The following is a 5269-nucleotide window of genomic DNA, read 5'->3' as shown; positions in this document are numbered from 1 at the left end:
TCTGCCTACTTACATCCATGCAGGTTTGTAGGATCCATGAAATTTGGCACAGCACTCTGCTTTGGTGAGGCACAGGATATAAATGTCCTGGGTTAGGACTGGAAAGACAGACAGACAGATAGAGGGTTTCAGCTTAGTTTCAGTTCTGCAACATGAGCTTCCCCAAGGAGCTTGTCAGAACTTAGAAGAGTTGTTGGCTATTGCACTGAAAGATACAACAGTGAAGAACTACCATGGCTTATAATGATTTGACTGAACCCAGATGAGAATTTAAATGCTAGTTTCCTCTGAGACCAGCTGCAGGGGACTGCTGGGATGCAGCACATCAACTTCGGCCCATCAACACTAAAGTTCTTCTGAGGCTATCTGGCCCACGTTCACTCACCGGTTAGCTCAGCCATTTCTGAGCCCAGGAAAATGCCAACCCACCTCTGCCTCTAATTCTCAGAAATGTTAGCTAAACAAGTCTGAGAGAACATTAAATTTAGAGCAAAATGAACACAGAACAGGGCAGAGAAAGGAGTTTGTTGTTCCAAACAGACAAGGCAAGGAAAACTCTATTTTTCTAAGTGTCTACATTTATTATAAAAGTTGCTTGTGATAACGTATGAGTTTTAAGATTATAATGGGTATGCTTCTGGTAAACTGAAAAAAAAAAAGGCAGGCCCTGCTTCTGACACAGTGACTCATGGTGCCAATTGCATGTCATTGAAGTCCAGAGAAATATTTGCACAGATAATGGTAAGGAACAGCAATGGAAATAGGGCCATCACAGGAAACCCACCATGCAAGAACACTGGGTCCACCTAGTTCAAGCTTGCTCACTTGCAGCCCAGCCCAGTCATCCAGTGACGCTGCATGTGCTGGTCAGAGTCCCACCCGAATCATTATTTACTACATCTTTACATTGTGAGCACCAACAATCACTACTGTTCTACCTACCATATAGTGACAAATATACCAATGCCACACCTACCATAGGTAGATAAAATCATGGCAGCCATAATATGCTAGCACTTTTCAATGCCACCACTATCATGAAAACATTTAATTCCTTCTCATTTTCTTGCTAGATTTTAAGCCAAACATCTCTGTGTGCCTTGGAGAATCTTCACTGACACTGCTACTACTACAAGAAGAAAAACCAAGGAGACAAAGACAGGCAGACATCTTTGCATATGCATCTTTACCTCCACACACCTACCTCGTATTGAAGGCCAGAAGAACGTGTTGGAAATATAAAGGTCTGAGGTGCATATGGATTGTACTTCATGTTCACCTTCTGGAAATCTCTGCTGCCCTGGAGCCAAAAATAATTATTTTCCTCCATTATTTCCCACCATTTTTATTAGACTTACAGTGATTCTACAGCTGGCATAATTTAAAATAATACCATTTCCAGGGCATGACAATGGCTGTGGCAATTCATTGCTGCATTTGTAATCATCTTATTTTGCCCTGCATCTACATGATTTAGAAATCTTTATGGTGCTCTATAAATGGGTTGCCATTAAGTAAGCCATAAAAATCTTTTAACCTAAGGTCAATGTTTGGCTTACAGTGACTATATTTAAATATGATTAGTGGAACTCTGCATTCTGATTAAGCAATTCCATATAAAGTAAATTCACTATAATTTAATTTTTTTAACTGTAGACAGACTATGAGATTCACATTTATTTAGTAAAACTGAGGGGATGGGAATTTGATTTGATTACAAGAGTAAATATAGGATCATAAGACTGAAGAATTAATAGCTTCCCTTATTCCTATTTAATCTGTTAAAATAACTTTAGAAAAGGCTCAAGGCCTGAAATATTTTACTACTATTCAGTAAACCAGCCAAACAGCTTAGCGGAGTCCCCCATTGAAAATCCTTGATTGACATTTCACATGATAACTGAATACTTAGGTTTTCAACCAGTAGCTTTATGCAGCATTTTCTCACACATTTTGAACAGCTGAGAATTTTGGGGGCTTTTTTCTGTTGAAAAAAATCTGTGGATATTTCAATGGAAAGTTTACTGTTAACTGAATTCAGACTTTAGGGACAACTAATGTTTTCAGTCCTAAATAAATCAACACTGATAGTTGAACAACTGAGTCCTGTCAAATAGATCACAATAGATCATTCACATTTGGTGAGGAAAGATTTGTTCAAGGAAGTCTTGAGTTAGAAGAATATAACTCAGTAAACAACTAGTGAAAAATATAAAGCACGTTTCCATGCCCTCTACCCCACACTGCCGAAAAAAAAAAAAAAAAGTAAGATGTGCAAGATCCATTGAAAACTTGGCTTGAAAACCTTTGTTGTGTGGATGCAGAACATCTAAATTATTTAGAGTGTTTGCTGGTGGGAGATGGAGTGCTATTCCACTGACATACCAAATAAAAACTATTCCAGGTCACTCCTGAAAATGACTCCTGACTAAAAGTGCTGAAGAACCCGGTTTGAAAGAGCCAGTAGCTAGAAGTTTAGTTGCCTGAGCTCCTATATGGCTCTCTTTACTCCTTCACATACTGTTCCTGTGTAAGTAGTAATGATGATGTATCCTACTGCAGGAGACTGAGTTGAGTCTTTAATTATTTCTTCTGGTAGAGCCTCATGCCTCAAAAGACCATGAGCAATGCAGGACTCTGGATTGCGTTTGATCAGAGCTGAACACACTGAAGGGCTGTGGAGAAACTTGCATGGCCATTCCAAAAGCATGCCCGTTTGAAGAAACTCTCCAGTATTATCAGTCAATCACATCTTCTTAGCTTTAAACATGCTTTAACAAATTACCAGAAATTCCAAGGTGTTTCTCCATAGTCTTTATGCATTTAAGCCCTGGAGACTACAGTAATAACATTGAGTGTAATGGGAACAAGCCACTGTCAGAGAATGAGGGTACGTTGAGAGTTAGGGTAAGGTCTCTCCAATGTTGTAGAAGACAGAAACACATAGAAACAAACAAAAAACTCCAGTCATTGTTCAGCCTCGTTATTGCGATTCCTTCAGGTTTCTTTAACACCTAGCAGCTAACAAGATGCATTACCCCAGGCTGAGGTAGAACTCCTTGTGGGCACAGCCATTTGATGCAAATCAAAATGAGAGCATGAACAGGTATTGGCAGAAAATCCTGTATGTAATGAAGATACACACTGCAGTAGAATCTCTGATGAGGTCTTAAGGCGAGTCCCATTGCCATGAGGGCTGCCTCCATAGTGGCAACAACTAGCTGTGTTTGTCCATACAGAGGGGTTCAATTACAGTCCCTTCTCCATTTGCAAGACATCCAGATGTATTTCCTGTAGGTAAATAGATAAACCTTTAGTTAATGTTCAACTTGTCCAATATCAAAATGGGTAAAGGATTGTGATTATTGCTCCAGCTCACTCCATGCTGATTTCATGCAAACCACAGATAGCAGAGCCATGAGCTTCCCTGCTGCACAGCCCAGGACATAGGTTATGGATATAGGTTTACCTGTTTTAAGTTGATCAAAAAGGAAATCCAAGAAACGTACAGACACATACACAACCACTCAAGCAACGGTGGAGTCCTCAAGAATAGCAGGTTTGTCTCAGGTATTGACCTGAACCTTCCTTTCGATCACCTGCCTTTCAAATGCAGAGCCTGCTTTCTCTTACACAGCTGCCTTGTCACGGTTTGCCAAGGGCAGGGCTCAGGATCCGTCCCCCCACTAGATATCCACAGCCTGAGGAATCCCTTCCCCAAAAGTTGGAAACATTTAGTTGTGACTTGCAGGTACTTTTTGTGACGCACACACTATTCAGAGTTCCCCTCCCAGAAGGTCTCCCTGTGGCATGGAGCAGGTGGTGTGCCAGGAGGTACATTCAGACTACCTGCAGCTGCTGAAATAGTCTTTAATTTCCTGCTTTGGTTGCACATGTCTTCAAGCTAAGGTAAAAATAGATGTCTGCAAGAGGTGGAGAAGGAAAATACCACCTCCTAAAACTCTCCTGCACTGACTACTTCTCTTCTTCATGCCAACTTGAATTCAAATGGAATACGTATGTTTTGCTGGATCTGAGGAGCTTGCTACTCCAATGTCAGAGGTTCATCTGTGGGAAGAGTGTAAGGAACAGGGCACATAACACACTATTTCCCCTGACACACCTTCTGCATTTCTAGCAATCAGTGATTTACCATTTGGACTGGAGGCTGTAGCCAGTGTTTACTAGCTACAAACAAACCTATCTTACATGAATTTGTCTAATCTGTCTTCAAACTGATTTAAATTTTTGGCCTCCACAATATGTTGTGTTTAAAGGTTTCATGACTTAGATACATATCGAATTAAAAAGTCCTTCCTTTGGCCTGTTTTTAAATCTCTGCCTGATACTTTTATTAGCTTCTCCTTACTTCTTTTATTACCGGAAATGATGAGTAATCCTTCCCTGTTCCTCATTCTTTGTGATTTTATGGGCCTACATTACCATTCATCTCTTTTTCAATCTATTAATATTAGTCTTTTCTCCTACAGAAACCATTCTGTATTTATCATCAGCTTTATTTAATTCCCTTCTATCTTTTTCTAGCTGTGGTAAACAGAACAGCACATAATCGATTTGAACAGAGGCATAATCTGTTGCATTTTTTGTTTTAGTTCCCTTCTAACCATTGCTACCTGCCTTTCTCTCTTTTCAACCATCACTGAACACAGAGATGACTTTTCAGGGAATTATCCAGTGGCTGCCAGACCAGTTTTCTGAATAGCGACAGCTCAGTTAGATTCCCACTCTGTTCATAGCTAGGGTAGTTTCCCAACCCCGATATGTATTATGTTACATATGTGAACATTGTACTTCATACGTCATTATATCACTTTGTTATGCAGTATTGTCAGTGCCTTCTGAAACTCCTTGCAGTTCTCTTTAGACTGTGTAAAGTATAATTTTTGGACTATTTTTTGTAGGAAAAAACATGTGGAATTTCACAAGCCGTCACTGATAAGCGTGACAAGCAGCACTGGTCCCAGCTGACATCCTGGTGGGATCCCACTGATGAGTTCCTTCCATTTTTCCCTCTTTCCATTTTATCCAATGAAACATCTGTTTATTTAACAGCCTGTGCTGAGTGGCCTCATCAAAAGCTTTTCAGAAATCACTGTTATCCATATGGTTCTTTATTCAATCAGGTGTGGTGGCTGATGTAGGTGACAGAGAGCACACTGCAAGCATCAGTTCAACTGTATCCGATTGTTTCCCTTTGTACTCTAGGGTCTAAGACATCTAGTCCTGATAATTCATCACTAATAATTTC

At 40.1% G+C, this 5269-nt stretch overlaps 1 protein-coding gene across 2 annotated transcripts in view; it reads right to left on the bottom strand.

Annotated features, from left to right (window-relative positions):
- KCNE2 (potassium voltage-gated channel subfamily E regulatory subunit 2) overlaps positions 1-5269 on the bottom strand; it is a 95752-nt gene that overhangs the window by 40639 nt on the left and 49844 nt on the right. Inside the window, exons 3-5 of one of the 2 annotated variants that reach the window (XM_065067251.1) lie at positions 2386-3291; positions 1205-1300; positions 14-98 (exon numbers count right to left, since the gene is read on the bottom strand). The gene's annotated coding sequence lies outside the window, so the exon portion shown is untranslated. Of the gene's footprint in view, positions 1-13; positions 99-1204; positions 3292-5269 lie in introns of both variants that reach the window. The other variant, XM_065067245.1, reaches the window with a different exon arrangement.

Source organism: Columba livia, chromosome 1 (genome assembly GCF_036013475.1).
Source record: "Columba livia isolate bColLiv1 breed racing homer chromosome 1, bColLiv1.pat.W.v2, whole genome shotgun sequence".
NCBI lineage: Eukaryota > Metazoa > Chordata > Aves > Columbiformes > Columbidae > Columba > Columba livia.
The sequence above is the reverse complement of the archived record's forward strand: the minus strand, read 5'-3'. Positions and strand labels throughout refer to the sequence as shown.